Here is a 19,802-nt window from a genome sequence, read left to right on the forward strand (position 1 = left end):
AACATTTGAGAATTGCTACTTTTAATAGAAATTTCTGGTGTAGCCAGCAATATCCTGGAAATTTCCATACATTTAATGAAGGGAGTCATCAATTGTTGGTTGAAGGCAGATGCAATTTTGATCCTTACTTCCTTTTCTTGTAAAATGCTCTTTCCTCATAATTTCTCTTCCCCAGTGATGAAGAAGAATAAATGAATTATTTTATCTGATTTCCCTCCTGGGCAGGCACCGTGTTTACTAGGAGTAACCCCACTAAAGGCTTGCTTGGTCAGAACAGTTGAGAAGGTATAAACAATTCTGCTGAATGTAAAAGGAAGATAACTTAATAATTGTTTAGGCCTCTTTCGTTGCCTTGATTATGCCTTTAAAAACATATCCATGGAGGAAATTACACTTCTAGGAATAGCAGTGATTTTGGGATTCATCTTCATAGAGTCCTTTAGTATGAATAAAATGCCTCCTCAAAGGGGGGCATTTTTAAAAATATTTTATTTATTTATTTGAGAGAGAGAGAGAGAGAGAGAGCAAGAGAGAGCTCATGGATAGGAGGAGGGCCAGAGGAAGTGGGAGAGAGACAATCTCAAGCAGACTCCTTGTTGGTTGCAGAGCTTGATGCAGGGCTCGATCTCATGACCCTGAGACCATGACCTGAGCTGAAACCAAGAGTCAAACACTTAACCAACTGAGCCATTCAGGCACCCCCCAAAGGGGGAAATTTTTAAGTAAATATGGTAATCATGAATCTCTGTGCCAAGTGTCAATAAAAAGTCCTTTCAGACATTTCACTAAGAATAGTAAAATAAATTTAAACATATTTCATTTTATTGCTTGGTCTTTTTAAAAATTGAACTATAGTTGACATAGTGTTATATCAGTTTCAGGTGTACTGCATTAGAACCCAACAATTCTATACATTTTCCAGTGCTCATCAAATAAACATTTTAAATAAAAATACATTAATACATTTGTTGTACATTATGAATGATACTAAATAGTTTACTTTAGTGATAGTACATCTAAATAGCATGTATTTGTTAAAAAAAGGACTCTCTTGAAAAGAAATAAAGAAGTTATAACCCTTTGGTTCTTTCCAATTCAGATCATGTCTACATAATGTTAATCTTAGTTAACAAATTACATGCTTTGGTCCTTGATGAAACTATCTGAGGAACTAAAGAGTATCCTCATCTATATATTCAAATTGTCATATTGCCCAAGGGTCACTGATTCCATCCTTATAGGTGTCAGCATCTACAAAGTTCTTAAAATGACTGCATCTTGAGAGAGAGCCTAGTTGTTCTTTGTTGAACAAGTATATAGTTGTTAAGTGTCTTGGGACTGGTTTTTCAAGCTTCAGAAATCAAAGTAGCCAAACATTCTTGCTTGTGAATCTTCAAGGAAGGGGTTCAAATTAATTGAATCAATTTTAAAGCACCAACCTAATTGTCAGGACTCTGCCATCCACTGCACTTGGAAAGGGAGATAAATGAAGTAGAATACTACCCTGTTTATTTAGAGCTCAGATATTTGGCACCTGCAGATGTCTAGAATATTTGCAAACTGAAGTAAACAAAGAAGCCTCCAAGTACAACCATTGTTTTTCAAAATAGCTGAGAAGATGCAATGTGCTTGGCTAATTTTCCAGGCAGAGTAAAGGACTTTCTGCTGGACTAGTGATGACAGCTATAGGAGTCAAAATCTGATCATGACAAAGTGTTCACATTTTCATAATGTGAAGACAAAAAGATGAAAATCAAGTCTGTTCTCACCAAAATTTACCAGAACTGGGGAAAAACCTGTAGTTCCGCACAATTTTTGGAACAAAATGCTTAAAAGACTGAAATAATCAAGGACTTTGATTTTCCCAGGCCTTCTCTTAAACGTTTGATATTCAAATTATTTTCTTTGATATGTCTTTCTTGGTATTACCCTTGTTAGTTTCCCCTTTTTATTCTTCTTTTGTTAACTGGACTTGCTCTAGCAGATCTTCAGCTGTCAATGGTGTTGCATATGATCAGAGGAGTTCTTCAGCATCACTTTTATCAACTGCATGAAATCCTAAATGTTTTGCAAGATTTGCATTTTCACTTTGAAATTGATTTGCTTTGTATTGTCTGACAATATCAGAACATCTGGTGGATGATGATTGATGTAGGTTCATACTAGACAGGAAGAGATGCTTGAGTAGATACTAATTTTATAGGTGGCCAGTTCATCTATCAATAATTTGTATTACAATGACTCTTGCTTCTCCTCATATCCTCTTTTAAAAAAAGATTATTTATTTGAGAGAGGGAAAGCACAATGGGAGAAGCAAACTCCCTACTGAGCAGAAAGCCCGACACTAGGCCCAATCCCATGACCCTGAGATCATAACCTGAGCTGAAGGCAGATGCTTAACCAACTGAGCCACCCAGGTGCCCTCTCCTCATATCCTCTTAATTCCGGGGACCTGGATAATAGATACTCAGATAATGAAGGCCACCTGTGCTTGTGTTTCCTACAAGCCAAAGCAAATTCAGAGCTTTTGAATGAGAATATTTAATGCAAAACTTTTCTGTACTATTTCATTATCAAAAATGAATGTACTTGTCTTTTAAATGGAAGCCTTGAGCATATACTCTTGTTGTTCTAAGTGTTAGATATGAATGCGTTCTGTCTTCTCTAAATGATTGTGAACTTTCCAAGGGCAGGACGTCTGGTAGTGAAACACCGAATATATCTAACATGATGTAAGAATACTTTTGAGGTAGCACTCAGCCTAGAAGTTGTTCTTTTTCTCGTTAAAATCCAGGTACCTTAAAATAGTATCTCCCAAAGTATGTCTTTTGGTATTCTTATTTTCTATGAGAAGTTAACAGTTTCCAAGAGAAAACACTTCCTTTTTTTTCAAATTTTATTTTTAATTTTAATTTTTTTGAGCAAACACTTCCATGTTCAAAATTAATTTGGGAAAGGAATGTAAAAAGGTGTAGCTACAATGGAACATAGTATGGAGGTTCCATTAAAAAATAGAACTACTGTATAATCCAGCAATACCACTATTGGGTATTTATCCAAAATCAGGCTCTCAAAGAGGTACGTGCACTCCTATGTTCATAACAGAACTATTTATAGTAGTCAAGATGCAGAAACAATTGAAATGTACATCAATGGATGAATGGATGAAAATATGGTATATACATAAAATAAAATATTCAGACTTTAAAAAAGAAGGAAATCGGGATGCCTGGGTGGCTCAGCGGTTGAGCGTCTGCCTTTGGCTCAGGGCATGATCCCGGGTCCTGAATTGAGCCCTGCATCAGGCTCCCTGCAAGGAGCCTGCTTCTCCATCTATCTGTGTCTCTGACTCTCTGTCTCTCTCATGAATAAATAAATAAAATCTTTTTAAAAAATAAAAAAATAAAAAAGAAGGAAATATTGTCATATGCTATAACATGGACAAAACTTGAGGGCAGTATGCTAAGTGAAATGAGCCAGTTATGAAAAGACAAAGACTGCTTGATTCTGCTTAGCTGAGGTATCTAAAGTAGACAATTTCTTTTTTAAAGGAGATTTTATTTTTAAGTAATCTCTAAACTCATTGTGGGGCTCAGACTCACAACCAGAAATCAAGAGTTGCATGCTCTCCCGATTAAGCCAGCAGGAGCCCTAAAGTAATCAGTTTCTTACAAACAGAAAATAGAGTGGTAGTTGCCAGGGACTGAGGGGAAGAGGGGAAGGGGTATTGTTGCTCACTGGGTGTAGAGTTTTAGTTTTGCAAGATGACAAAGAGATCCATTGCACACTAATGTACATATAGTTAACACAACTGTACTCTACACTTAAAAATAGCTTGATGGCAAACTTTATGATGTCTTTTTTGCCACAATCAAAAAAAAATAATGTGGAAAATATCAGACACTGAATCTTCCTTTAGTCATTTGCCTTGAATATTAACATATTATTAGTGTTGAGCATCACTCCAATAGAGAAACTTGTTGACTTTTTTTTTTTTGACTTTTTTTTTTAACCCACTTATTTCCCCAGCTCATTTGACAGCAGGACGTTTTCTCATTGTTAGCAAGGGATATTTATTAACATTCTGGATGACGTTAGTAATGTGTGGACTGGCAATTTGGGAAAATGCTGCTCTGCAGAGATCCTAGCCCACCACTGTACAGAGAGAAGAAAGTATTTCCAGGCAGCTGTAATAGATTCAGTTTTAGAGATAAAATATTTAACAGAGCACGTGCTGGAAAAGCCTCATCACTTTTAGTTCTTTGAACATTTATAAAAGTCATTGCAGTAGTAAATAAAAAGCACTAGCTATAGAAATATATTTTATGAAATCTGTGCTTAGTCCCATGATTCCCAAACCTGGCTGCATCTGCTGGTTACTTTAAAAAAACACAATTTAGGATTCTCTACCCAGAAATTCTGACTTAATAGATTTGAAAATCAGCCAGGTTTGGGAATCATGGCTTTAGAAGTTTCAATTTTGAATAATTGCATACAGGGAGATTGAGAATCATTTGAGATTTGCATATTTGCCCTGATATAAGGAAATGAGGGCACAGATCATGGATGAAGAGAAGATAACAAAAGATAAAGATGACTTGGACTAGAACCAGAGCACAGAACCTTTTGGCTGAGGTTTTCATGAATTCCTAAGAAAGGACAGGAAGGAAGGCAATACCCAAATCCTTTTTAGTGAGGCTTGAAATTATTTGTATATTGGTTTATACATATTCATGCTAAAGTTAACTGCTTAATAAATTACACACATAGTTCATTACATAGGGTAGGTTTTTCAACCTGTAGGTCATGATTTAAGCATTTTGTCTGTTACTATTGATATTAAAACTGTCATTCTCCTTTGATAATTGTAATCTGGATTTTTTTGTCAATAGAGTGGGCAGACCAGCTAAAAGTTCTTCTTGTCCACTGGTACTATACCAAGACCTATTTCTTTCTGGGTTATATTCTCTACACGTTAGACAAACACTGGGAAAGAGAGTCAAGGAATCCAGTTGTTAGAAAAAGAACTTCAAGAAGAATTAAAATAAACATGAAAATTGAGGGTATAGCATACAAATAACCTTGGGCTGCAAACTTTCTTGTTAAATCAGCATGAACTCAAACCCTATCAACCTATCAGCAATTTGATAGGTTGTAGGAGCATATGGATCATAGCAACACAAATCAAATTAATAGAATTGATGTCAGGAACCACACACGATCTTTAAAAAAAAAAACACCTCAAAACTGAAATGATGGGACACCTGGCTGGCTCTGTCAGTAGAGCATATGACCCTTCATCTCAGAGTTGGGAGTTCAAGCTCCACATTGGGCATGGAACCTACTTAAATTTTTTTTTTAATTTTAAAAACTGAGATGGTGACCTCAGTCTGGAGATTTTAAGCTAATTCATACTCAACATGGACCAATAGGTGCTAGAACATGAACAAGCAATAATACCTGCCCCCATTCCTCAGGGATCCTAGAATCCTTTATTTCTCTATTCTAATGTTTTATCTCTGACCTTAAAAAAAGGGGAAAAAAAGGTGAGATGGGGGTAGCCAATAGGTGTGTCAGCTGGAATGCCTGGGTTCAAATATAAGTCCCAACACTTCCTGAATGATGCCAGGTAAGTTGCTTTGCCTTTCTCAGCCTCTCACCTCAACTATAACATGTAGAATTATAAGCACACCTGTCTTGTGGGGTCGTGAGTTTTATTTATTTTTTAAAAGATGTATTTATTATTTTTAGAGAGAGAAAGAAAGAGAATGAGGGGTGGGAATGACAGAGAGAAACCTGAGCAGACTCCACTCTGAGCATGGAGCCCAACGTGGAGCTCGAGCTCACAACCCTGAGATCAGAGCCTGAACCAAAACCAAGAGTCTGACAAAACCAACTGTACCACCCAGGTGCTCATAGAGTTGTGAGTTTTAAATAACATATTGTAGGTAAAGCACTAAGAATAGCACCTGGCCCGTGGAAAGCACTCAATAAATGGTAGCCGTTATCATTGTTGGTCATTGGTTTTTCACCATGGGCAAGTTTCAAACTCTTTCCTGAGCCAGCATTCTAGAGAGAGTAGACAGTGCAAGGCGGAGAGTAGAGTCAGGGGCTAGAAAATGACAGAGGACAAAATTTACTTGCTAAGGATTAGCTCTATCTCATGGCATTCCAATTCAATCTTAACTTTTTTCCTCACAGTTTGGATAAATCTCATTCTATATGATGTTTATTGTACTACACCTATAAGTCATTTTACATTGTAAAATTAGCTTTCTTGACTGCATCAGGAAAGAAAATATCCCTGATATGCTAATTCTAATTTTTATGCCAGTAATGACTGCTGGCAAATTATTTTGTCTCTTAGACCAGAGCACTTAATATGGTAACTGCAAGAGTACTGTTAAGAGTGTCAGAGCTCATTTTCCAGGAAATTGCTGTCAGAAGAGAAGCCATCACTTAGCCGAAAGAAAGCCTTTCTCAAGATTGGCATATTTCTTATCTCCAGGAAAAGTTTTTGAGTGGGAGCTTGGGGATTAGTGTCTAGGCTGACAGGCAGAATTAGGTACTTTCCAGGTGCTGAACTCTTTATTTTAATGTTGTCGGTGATACTTGGATTTCTCAGGCCACCCAGAAATGCTTCTGACCCATGGCTTTTGTTTGTTTTGTCACTCAATATATACTTGATATACTGTAAGTCACCATGTCAAATCCCTGTTAGATTTTGTTATGATTGTACAATCGGAGAGGTAAGGAATGGTCAAGGGAAGAGGCAAATCTCCCAAGCCACAGCCTAAACTCTTCATCCTCTGCCTGCCATCTGCATTAGCTCCCACCAATCACCATCCCATATATTTTTTCTTGTCCATTATCTGTCCAAAATGCTCCATGCTTTTTTGTCCCTGATTCTTTTCTCATTAATTCATTTCATAAACATATATTGAGCACCTGTGTGCGATGAACTGCCCTCAAAATTGGAGTTATGACAGTGAATAGGACAAATGTGTTTCTGGGTTGAAATGCCCTTTTTCTTCCTATCTTTAAATATATCCACTATCCCTCAAGACCCAACTCCAAGTCATCCTATTGTATGTACCTGTCTCTGATTAACTCAACCTACAGGACTTCTACTTGCTCTCAGCTAGCACTTAATTGGTATACCATTCACTTGACTCTCATCATATACTCTATTTTATAGTAGTTGCTAAAAATGCTTCTGGCCCGAGGACACCTGGTTGGCTCAGTCCATTAAGTGTCCCATTCTTGATTTTGGCTCAGGTCGTGATCTCGGTCAGGGTCATGAGATTGAGCCCTATGCCCAGTTTCACATTCAGTGGGAAGTCCGCTTGGAATTCTCTCTCTCCTTCTTCCTCTGCCTCTCCCCCCACTCACATGTGCTTGCTCTCTCTCTCTCTCTCTCTCAAATAAGTAAATAAATCTTTAAAAAATGCCTCTGGCTGCAAATATTAGAGTGCCTAATTAATAGCAGCTGATCCATAGGACTGTCAAAAAGGAAAATTGATCTGGAGTCTTAAAAATGTCATTAAGAAGCCAAGCTGCTTTGATGCTTCCAGTGCCTTCCTCAGTGAGCCAGTGATGTCTTCCCCTATAGTCTGAAAATGGCTGTTGAAGCTCCTAGTACCACCTCATGACATTACAGTGTCCAAAGCAGGATACAACAGCGGCACCAAAAGAGCCTCCTTCTTCCATGACTTTTTCAGAAGCCACAGGCAATTTAGTCACTGGCAAAGGGATACAGAGTTGCCATTCCTGGCTTAAATCATTATGATTCACCTTGTAGATCTGGACATATTGCTGCCAGAACAATATTAGGGAGGGAAAGAGTGAGAAATGACTGTTGGCTAGGAAACCAACCACGTATGCCACTGTGTTTATGATTTTGATTTGTACATTTATTAGTTATGTTACCTTGGACAGATTGGCTACCCTTTCTAATTCTCAGTTAATACATCTACAAAATTAGGCATAATAATACCTTTCTCACAGGGCATCAAATGAAATACTGCTTCTGAAAATGCCTCACAAGTAGTAGATACTCAGATGTTTCCTAAAGAAATAGCTTAGGCATGGCTCTAGAATAACAGACCTCCAACCATGCTCCTAGATTCTCATCTATCTTTGTCTCAGCTTATATAAATAATTATATGAAGCTTTGCAATGTTAGTTCGGTGTATATGCTAAATAAGTGATTGCCTATGATTGTAATACGTGGAGTATTAAAAGAGACTCTCAAATCTAAAAATGTCTTCTTAGCAATTCCTGTGGCTCCTGCCTCCTGTTATAATTTGATGATCCTTAGAAGATAACACAGAGACATATTTGTCAGGCAGTAATGTGTTAGTATGAATTTTTTAATCAGATCTTTTTCAGTGATAGCTTAGAGTAAGTTGAAGGATGAGGGATATGTTTAGAAACCACATACAGTATGATTAGCTCATTTTTTCCATTCACATTCCAGAGCTCAAGATATAAGAAATAAGTTCATTCTAATATCCAACTTCAATCTAATGTGTTAAATAGCCTAGTTATGAGTAGACTTTCACATCTGGATCAAACTCTGGAATCACACAGATCTGAGTTTGAATTCCATCTCTGACTCAGAGCGTGATTGTGAGCAACTCATCTAGCCTCTCTCTGAGCTGTGTTATCTACCTTTAAACTAGTTGAAAATAGTGGCAATAACCTTATAGAGTTCAAACCATTAAATAAAACTATATAAATGGGCTAGTGTGTATCTGGTACACATTAATTGTGCCCAAGTGTTCACTACTAGTATTGTTATTTATTAATATCAATCTTATCATCAAAATCATCTTAGAGTATAGAAATAGCAGGGAAGTTGATTCTTACCTTGCCTTTGAAGAAATGGACACATAAAGTTCAACTCGTTTTCCTTACACCTTATAGGAAGGCAATGATAGAGCTGGGACTAGAATCTAGGCCTTTAGCATAGAGCCAGAGGTTCTTCTCCCTAGATTAAAGAGTTTCTCAAAGACCTCTGTGCTCTTCCTGACCAAAACTGATTTTTAATGACACAGCTAATTTTTGGCAGCTAATTTTATAAAAGAATAGTAGAATAGATTTTTATTTAATTGGGTTTTTTTTTACAGTTTTTAAAAGGTTATTTATTTATTTATTTATTTATTTATTTATTTTAAAGATTTTATTTATTTATCCATGAGAGACACACAGAGAGAGGCAGAGAGACAGGCAGAGGGAGAAGCAGGCTCCATGCAGGAAGCCCGACGTGGGACTCGATCCCAGGACTCGAGGATCACGCCCTGGGCCAAAGGCAGACGCTCAACCACTGAGCCACCCAGCGTCCCTATTTATTTATTTTAAAGAGAGGGGGCATGTTTATGGGCTGGGGGAGAAGCAGAGGGGGAGGGGCAAGCAGATTTATGTGCTGAGTGTGGAGCCCATGATCCCAGGACGCCGAAATCATGAACTGAGCTGTTATCAAGAGTTAGACACTCAACCACAGAGCTACCCAGATGCCTTGGATACTAGTTTTTTTTTTCTTTTTAATAAACAATGTATTCCACACTCATGTCTTTTATATACCACTTCATCCTTACTCAGGCTCAGGATGATTCAAGCTCACACATGGAGACTTGGAGTCAGAAGTGAGGCAAAGATGGTCTGTGGCAGGACAGAATAACCTTGTTGGTCTTGTTCACTATTATATGCCCAGCACTTAGCACAGAGCGTATCACATGGTAGGTGCTCAATAAATGTAAAATAAATGAATTATTTGGTGTTTTTTAAGAGCTGAAAATGTAATGGTTAGAGGGTTTTTTTTTTCAGTTTGTATAAAAGTATTATGAATCTGCCTGATTTTTACAATACGGTCATTTGAACAACATGTATTTTCTAAAGACTCTTAGAACATAGGAATGAACCAGACAGGCTGGGATTTTTAATTTTTCCAGATCTGGAATTTGGACAAGTTTGCATTTCATACAGGATTTGCCTTTAACATTGGTCTTCTCTCAAACTGCTCACAAATCACTTCCTGCAGTGAAAGCTAATTTTCTAAAGGAGCAGCAAAGCTCAATCCTTGGGGGCAAACTCAGCAAGGTCTTTCTGGCTTTTTGAGGAATGAAATATTTAGACAGTGGTTTAACTTTTTTCTTAGAATAGTCAGCAAAGATGTAGTGCCTTGAAAAGCTAATGGATGAAGTAACTCTGAATTTGGAAAAGATGACAGTCTCTTTAACAATGGCATTCTGTAGTCAAAACTGTCATTATTCTTGGGACTCCTGGGTGGCTCAGTCAGTTGAGCATCCAACTCTTGGTTTTGAGTCAGGACATAATCTCATGGGGCATGAAATCGAGCCTCAAGTGGGCTCCGTGCTCAGCTGGAGTCCACTTACGATTCTCTCCCTCTGCCCCTTACCCCACTTGTGCTCTCTGTCAAATAAATAAATAAAATCTTAAAAAAAGTAAAGACTGTCAATTATTCTCTCCTGCCACCTCTATCAGGTTCCTGATAGTGTTTCTGTTTTCTCCTCTATCCCTAATCCCAGAAAAGGGCTGCTTCTCAGTCCTCTTAGATATCACTGTATGTATGTGTGTATATATATATATATATATATATATATATATATATATATATGAAATATTTAGACAGTAGTTTAACTTTTTATGTATATATATATGTATGTATGTATATAAAATTGCTCATTAACTAATTCACTCCCTTGTCATTTTTTTAAGTGTCATTTGTTTACTGAGTGTTTGCTTTCTGCCAGGCCCTGGTAGAAATCCTGAGGAGTCCGAGAGGAATGAGGCATAGTCCGTGCCCTCAAGTAATTCACAACCTCATGGAGGTAGACAAGCAAACAGATAAATTATAAAGCAGCAGAATTAAGTGCTATTACTGAGATATGAGCCAAATGCTATAGGAACCTAAACGCTCTGTCTCCCAAGTGTATTTGATTTATCATCTTTATCTAATTCTGAAAGAGAATGCAAAGTTCTCATTAAATGACTTCAAGCCCCATAGAACAGGCTGGAGAGATATTTTTGGCAAAGGGCACCTTCCTGTTGTCCCTGAAATAACACGAAGTGGCTGCATACCCCATCTTGCTAACAATAGTATGTCTTCCAGAAAATTAGTAATACAGCATCTGGCTCAAAAGGAAGTGCTCCCATCAGTTAGCTGGAAGAAAGACATGTCTTCTGCAAGGTATCTGAAGCAGTTCTGGGGATGAAGGTAGCATGACTAGCAGGGTTACCTACTTTGGGGGACTGCCTCTAAAGCAATTATCTCACCTGCATGGCAAGTTTAATGGAAACTAGGCAACTGAAATAATGGAAAGTAAAAGAGTTTCTATGAGCACAAAGATATGAAAAGTTGTTGGGTCTTTTACCAGCCCAAAGGGTTCCATTCAGCAGTACTCTTTTTCCTTTTCCAAAGGGATCCTGCCATCCCACAGCTCAACAGTGGAGAAGTGCCCCTGAGATCAGGCCCTGGGTCTGAGAGGTTTTACATATGACCTGCCTAACAGTGGAAAGTGTTTAGCAATATTGCCTCTTAACAAAATAACAAGCAAACAAAAACCATAAAAGTAAACAAAAAAATCTCTCTTCTTCAAGGCATGTGTGTGTTGGGGAACCTACAAATGAGGAGTACTGAGTTTGTTGTGGACTTGTAAGATACTTTACCTTTAAGTGATGTATCATTTTGTCTTTCCTTAATGTTAAAATTAGTGATGATATTGTTTTCTTATGGATGTTGATGTGTGTGGACACAATCTTTGCCAAACCATTAATCTCTTAGTAATAGTGTGAGAAAACAGTAGCATGCTCTCCTCTCTAGGTTGGAATATCATTTATTTTTTAAAAAGATTTATTTATTTATTTATTTATTTATTTATTTATTTATTTATTTATGAGAGACACAGAGAGAGGCAGAGACACAGGTAGAGGGAGAAGCAGGCTCCATGCAGGGAGCCTGATGTGGGACTTGACCCTGGGTCTCCAGGATCACGTCCTGGGCTGAAGGCAGGCGCTAAACTGCTGAGCCACCCAGGGATCCCTCATTTATTTTAAGGTGTATTCACAAGTGCAATGAAAAATTCAGGACATCTGGTGCTATAGACTGAATGCTTGTGTCTCCTCAAAATTCAAATGTTGAAACCAAATTCCTATGGCAGGTAAAGGTAGGGACTTTGGGAGGTGATTAGGTCATGATGGAGGAGACCTCATGAATGGGATTAGTATTTTTACCAAATACACTCTAGAGAGCTCCCTTGCCCCTTCCACCATGTGGGACACAGCAAAAAGATGGCCATCAATGAATCAGAAAGAAGGCTTTCATCAGACATAGAACCTGTGGACACCCTGATCTTGGACTTCCTATATTCTCAAACTGTGAAAAACAAATGTTTAAACCACTCAGCCTGTGGTGTTTTTGTTATAGCAGCTCAAGAGTACTAAGACATGTGGTTTCCAGTCCAGCATGTAAGGAGGTTGGAAGTTGCCACTGCATCCTAACAAGTAAAATGTCAAACAAACTGAAAAATTAACGACTCTTCTTAGATCTGTCAGAGAAGTAAGGTCAAAGGCAAACTGCTATCCCCCAAATTGGAGAGACAGACAGATGAATATGAATAATCACAACTTACCAGAGCAGAAATCTGCAAGTAGAAGCCTCTGCAAGAACCAGTGATGGGGGTCACCTGGGTGGCTCAGTGGTTGAGCATCTGCCTTCAGCTCAGGTGGTGATCCCAGAGTCCTAGGATCGAGTCCCGCATTGGGTTCCCTACAGAGAGCCTGCTTCTCCCTCTGCCTATGTTTCTGCCTCTCTGTGTCTTTCATGAATAAATAAATAAAATCTTAAAAAAAGAACCAGTGATGGAGTAGGAAATCCTGAATGATAATTGACAAATTCTGGGATGATTAATATAGATAAATGGGAGAGTTAAAAACTCCAGGAGGACCCAGGCATAAGGAGGTATCCACAATTTTGTGAATGTTATCTCAAAGCACTTGACCTGGTTTTAATAGTGAATATCAGAGAAAAATTCCCTCATGCTTTTTATGGCAGGAGTGGGGGTGGAGGGAGAAGTAACCATTTTGAAATAGCCAGAACATTGAGCTATCCTCTTGAGCTGCTATAACAAAAATGCTATTCTACTAAATAAGGCCTACCCTCAGGATAAATTATTTCACCAGAGCTAAACTATTGGGTTTTTGGTTTTTGTTTTTCATTTTTCAGAGACTAACTTCCCTCAACCAGAGGGAAGGGAAATAATGCAACTCCTCTCTGGCTTTCCACATGCTAAAAAGGAAGGACCCAATTCTAGCCCTCTCTATCCATTCTGTGCCACCTAAGGGGGTGAAAATAAAAGCAACACTTGGGAAGTTTGCAATCTAGAGGCATAGGCTCACTAAAAAACAGACATCTAATCATAGGGCTGTGGAACACTTGCACTCCTCCTCCCTGGCAACTTACCACCACATTACTGAAGGCCTTTTTGGAGTATTGACTTTTACACAGTACATCATCTCCTACTATCAAGGAAAATGCCAAGGTAGCACAACAGGACTCCGATATGGCCGGGACACTGGACTTGTTAGACTGAGAATTTAAAACAACTGTGATTAACATGCTAAAGACTCTAATGGGTAAAGTAGATAGCCTGTAAGAACAGGTGGTAATGTAAACAGAGAGATGAAATTGTAAGACAGAATAGAAAATAAATAAATGCTAGAGATAAAAAACACAGCAACAGAAAAGAAGAAGAATGCCTTTGATAGGCTCAGTAGTAGACTGGACATGGCTGAAGGATGAATCACTGAGCTTGAACATTACCTCAATAGAAACTCCAAAAATGGAAAAGTTAGAAAAAATACCAAAAAAAAATCCAAGATATCTAAGAATCATGAGACAACTGCAAAAGATATAATGTATGTGTAAAGTGAATACCAGAAAGAGAAGAAAGAAAGGAACCAAACAAATATCCAGGAAGCTGAAAGAACACCAAGCGAGATAAATAATATCGACAACAACAACCTAAAATTACACTTAGGGATATTATACTCAGACTGCAGAAAAATCAAAGATAAACACAAAAATCTTGAAAGAAGCCAGAGGGGGAAATACCTTATCTATAGAGGAGCAAAGATAAGAATTTACATCTGACTTCTCAAAAGCAATGCAAGAAAGTAGAGATTGGAGTGAAATATTTGAAGTGTTGAGAAAAAACAAAAACCCACCACAGGGCACCTGGGTTGCTCAGTCAGTTAAGCATCCAACTCGATTTCAGCTCAGGTCATGATCTCAGGGTCATAGGATTGAGTCCATGTCGGGTTTCACACTTAGTGGAGAGTCTGCTGGAGATTCTCTCTTTTCTTTTCCCTCCGCCCCTACCCTCCGCTCCCGCTTGCACATGTGCTCTCTCTCTCTCAAATAATAAATGCATAAATCTTAAAAAAAACCCACCAACTTAGAATTATGTACTCTGCAAAATTATTCTTCGAAAGTGGTGGAAGACTCAATATTGTCAAGATGTGAATTCTTCCAAACTTGATCTGTATATTCAATGCAATCCCAATCAAAATCCCATTGGGTTATTTTGTGGATATTGACAAACTGATTTTAAAGTTTACATAGAGAAACAAAAATTCCAAAATAGCCATCACAGTATTTTAGGACAAGAACAAAGTTGGAAGACTGATACTATCTGATTTCAAGGGTTAGTATAAAGTTAATCAAGAAAACACAGTATTGGCAAAAGAATAAACAAAAACAGGAAACGAGGTACAGAGCCCAGAAATAGACTCACATAAATATAATCAACTGATCTTTGACAAATGGGCAAAGGCAATAAAAAGCAGGAAAGATAATCTTTTTAACAAATGGTGCTAGACCAACTGGGTATCTACATATGACGATACAAATCTAAGCATAGACTCTCCACTCATTACAAAAATTAGCACAAAATAAGTCTTAGAGCTACATGCAAAATGTAAAACTATGAAACTCTAAGAAGATAACATAGGGCAAAACCTAGATGACCTTGGGTTTGGTGATAGCTTGTTATACACAACATCAAAGCTAACTGAATCCAACAATGAGATTATTCAATTTGTCCAAAGGCACTAACTATGGGACCAAAGGTATGATCCGTGAAAGAAATAATTGATACGCTGGAATTTCTTAAAATGAAGAACTTTTGCTCTATCAAAAGCACTATCATGGGAATGAGAAGACAAGTCACAGTCTAGGAGAATATATTTGAAAAGACCTATTTGTTAAAGGACTGCTATCCAAAAAATATATGTCCTAAAGCTCAACAATAAGGAAGAAAACAACCTGATTTAAAAAAAGGCTAAAGACCTTAACAAATACCTCATCAAAGAAGATATACAGATGGCAAAGAACCATAGGAAAAGATGCTCCACATCTTTCTCAAAAGAAATAAAATCTTTAATATAAACTTTAAAGTTTTAGATTTACAGAAAAATTGTGATGATAACACAGAGTTCCTATCTGCCCCACAGCCAGTTTCCCCTATTATGACTGTCTTACAACAGTATGGTATATTTGTCACAATTAATGAAGCAATGTTGGTACATTATAATTAACTAAATCCAGATTTTAGTCAGATTACCTTAGTTTTTAACTGAATGTTCTTTTTTTGTTCCAGTATCTCACGTAGGATACTAAATCATAATTCATTGCCATTTCCTGAGCTCCTCTTGGCTGTGACAAGTTTTTTCCTTTTGTTTTTGATGATTTTACAAGTGTTAAAGAGTACTGGCTAGGCATTTTGTAGAATGTGCCTCTATTCTGATTTGTCTGATGTTCTTTTCATGATTATGCCTGGGTTATGGGCTTTAGGGAAGAAGATCACAGAGGTAAAATGCCCTTCTCTTCAGGTTATGTCAATGGTATCTAACATCAACATGATTTATCACTTTTTAAAAAAAATTTCTATTTATTTATTTGAGAGAGAGTGAGAGAGAATGAGAGAGCACAAGCAGGGGGAACAGCAGAGGGAGAGGGAGAAACAGGCTGTCCACCCAGCTGGGAGCTCATCTCGGGGCTCGATTCCATGACCCCAGCAGAAGGCAGGTGCTTAACTGATGGAACTATCCAAGCGCCCCTGATTGATCACTGTTGATGTTGATCTTGATCACCTGGTTGAGATGACTCGGGATCCCCCCCACCCAATCCCCGTTTTCATACTGAAGTTTTTGGAAGGAAGTCACTGTGCATCGTGTGTACCACCCTTAAAGAATGGGTAGTGCTACTCCATTTCCTTGAAAGTGGAATATTTACGTGAAGTATTTGTAATTCTTATGCATGTGAGATTTGTCTCCTCTCCCACATTCATTTATTTAATCATTCATTTATATCAGTATGGATTCATGAATTTGTATTTAATTCTTGGGTTATAATCCAACATAATTTTTTTATTCTGTTGCTCAAATTGTTCCAGCTTTGTTCACTGGGAGCTCTTTCAGTAGCTTCCTATATCCCTTTGGCATACCTGATCAGACTCTGTGTGTGTGTGTGTGTGTGTGTGTGTGTGTGTGTGTGTGTGTATGAGTACCTACTTTCTGGCACAAGATGCTTTAGGCTCACTTCTATATATTTTCTGCTCCAGGCCTAAGATCAGTCTTTTTTCTTTTTCAGGATCACTAATTTTGATATTAGAACCCAAGATCTGAGGATTGAGTGTATTCCCTGGGTCTTATTTTATGACTCATTTTTCTCTTCCTTCCCTTAAAAAGATTTCTTTTTAAAAAAAGATTTATTTATTTATTTATTTGAAAGAGAAAGAAAGCAGTGGGGAGGGGCAGAATGGGAGGGAGAGAGTCCCAAGTTGACTCCACACAAAGACCCATATGGGGCTTGATCTCATGGCCCTGAGATCATGACTTGAGCCAAAATCAAGAGTCAGTCACTTAACTGACTGAGCCACCCGGGCACCCTTAAAAAAGGTTTCTTAAACTTTGCACTATTAACATTTTTAGCCCCAAATACTTTTTTGTGGAGAATTATCTTAGGTATTGTAGGATATTTAGCTGTATTCCTAGCCCCTACCCAGTAGATGCCAGTAGCATTGCCTCAGTTGTGACAATCAGAAATGTCTCCAGACATTTCAGATATTTTTGAGAGGCAAAGTATCTCCATTTGAAAACCACTGCTCTACATGTACTTGTTTTTCAGGACCTCATATTCTTGGCTCTCTTCTCATTACTTATGCTATTCTTGAGAAAACTCAGCCATTCTCTTTGTTTTCACTGCCACCCATAAACCGATGTCTTTCAAATATATATATCTTTATCTCTCATTTCTTTCTGAAGGGCAGGAATGTGTATCTCCACTTGGATGTCTTATACTTCTATAGGTACGTCAAAGAAAACATGTTCAAAGTGTGCCCCATTGTTAAGAAAGAATCCTAATCTCATAGAGAATACAAAGAAATAACAAAATGCCAAAGGGAATGATTGAGCAAGCAAACATATCCGTTTGCCATAGTGTCATATGTGTCAAGAGAAGACAATTTGAGTCAATTTTTCAGAGATGCTACCAAGCAATTGCATGGTAGTGACATGGTTGTCAGGCCTTGACCTACTTCATCATTTATATAACCAGCTACAGAGAAGGCTTAGGGACAGAGAATGGTTAGCACTTGCAGTTTGACCTACTGAGCAATGTCTGCATGGTTGGTTGGGCCCATGGCAGACCGTCTCCAACTCCTGTCATTTTGCCTCTATTGCAACTCCTCATAGCCCTTTGCTTCTTTCTTGTTTCTGTTAATGGTATTACCATCCTCTTCCTTGCATGTAGTAGAAAAACAAAGAGCTACCTTTGATTCTTTGATCTTTGTGATAACTAATCAATTCCCAAGTCTGTTATCTCTAAAATCTTTCGTATTAATCTCATAGTACCCTCCATTGCCATCACTTTAGTCAAAGGCACCACCATCAGTCACCATGATTATTGTAGTAGTCTCTCTGATAGTTTCCCATGTTCATCTTTTTTTTCCTCAAGATTTGATTTATTTGAGAGAGAGAGAGAAAGAGAGGGCGCACAACAAGCAGGGGCAGAGGGAGAGGGGGAAGAAGAAGCTGACTTCCCGCTGAGCAGGAAGTCCAATGCAGGGCTCTATCCTGGAATCCTGGGATCATGATCCAACCTGTAGTTTGTTCTCTAGATGGCTGTCACACGGATCATTCAACAAGCACATTTGATCATATAACACTGAAACTAAATGAATTTTAATGGCCCAGTCTTGGTTATGCTTGTATTGAAAGAAAGAGATCTAGCCAGGAACCCCATTCTCTATTCCAATTATTTACTCTGAAGTAGCAGTATTAGTATTAACATTTATTTCTTGAACACTTATTATTTGCCAGCTGCTATGCTGAGTAATTTACACGTATATTGTCTCATCGAACCCTTACAGGTAGGTGTTATTATTATATACATTTTATAGATGAGAAAACTGAAGGTAGGGAGTTCTGATGACCCAGGCCAGAAGTACGAAGCTGAGACTGGAGCAGAGCTCTTTCCACCTTCATTATACTCCCTCAGGAGAATGTTGGACAATAGGGTAGAAGAGGAGCTTGGGTTAGTGTTGAGAATGAAAAGAAGCTTCCTTTGAAATACTACATTTCTTACCAGGATCTTCTACTTAAGTCTGAACAAAATATGCTGTTAACCATTCGATGCTCTCATTGTTCATCCCAGGATTACAATAGGTTTCACAGAAGTGATGCCTCTCAGTGGCATATGTTCAGTTTAATTGGGGAACCTAGCTAAGCTGGAGGTAAGAAGATCTGAAAGAGAGAGCGAGAGCGAGAGAGAGAGCACTGTATTTTCAACAGTGAATAGAAATGAGGTCTTCAGCATCTCTTACTGCAATTAGGTTTTAGGAGCTGGAGAGTAAGGAGTACTTTATATGGAAATTCTTATTTGGGTCAACTTTTTTGACTTTTGGTGAATTCTCTTCCATGAAGTTTGTTTGTCTAAGTCAAGTACGTTGGGAAATGGATGCCCTCTGTAGGGGTTGAACTTTGTTTTGTTTTTGAGGTAGTGGTTCTCAAATGTGATCCTGGGACAGCATCATCTGGGAACTTTTTAGAAATGCAAATTCTTGGGCCTCAGCCTAAAATTCAGAAACTCTAGGTGCAGAGCCCATGTTTTATCAGGTCCTTCAATGATTTTTGGTGCCTATTACAGTTTGAGAACCACTAGTCTGAGCAATCTTTGGTATAAGAGCTATGTGTTCTTTCCTTGATCTGCTTATGAGGAAAACTGTATTGTATTAGTGACTTGTTAATAGGTAATTTGTTGCATAATTTGGAGCTATAGCAGTCCTCAGAAGAGAGTCCATTGTCTCAATTTCATAGCCCTGCTCTCAAGAAATGTATAAATCATCCTCCTGGGACTGAGAGAGGAGACATTTATGTGGTACAACACTGATGCATGCTAAAATTAAAAAAATCACTACCTAAAGCCTTCAGCTAACAATTCCAGTAGCTGCCCCCAAGTGGATGGTGTCAAATTAGACTCACAGGTTCGGTACAATAGTGAATTTACCCAGACAAGGATCCCTTAAAACATACAAAAAATAAGAATTTAGGCTCCTCCACTTTTTCTACAGAAATATGACTGGTTCTAAAATTACTATCTAGATATGGAAATGTATCAGTTACATGGTGAGGGAGGGGAAGTAAATTGCAGAAAATCTGTAGAGTGCGTTCACCTTAAAAACAAGCAAACAAACCTAGGTTTATGTGTTTGCATATGTAAA

At 38.0% G+C, this 19,802-nt stretch overlaps 1 long non-coding RNA gene across 1 annotated transcript in view; it reads left to right on the forward strand.

Moving 5' to 3' along the window:
- The window catches only part of LOC125754710 (uncharacterized), a 90,572-nt gene that overhangs the window by 17,667 nt on the left and 53,103 nt on the right, over window positions 1–19,802 (forward strand). The window lies entirely within an intron of this gene.

The sequence above is a fragment of the Canis lupus genome, chromosome X, assembly GCF_003254725.2.
Source record: "Canis lupus dingo isolate Sandy chromosome X, ASM325472v2, whole genome shotgun sequence".
Taxonomy (NCBI): Eukaryota; Metazoa; Chordata; class Mammalia; order Carnivora; family Canidae; genus Canis; species Canis lupus.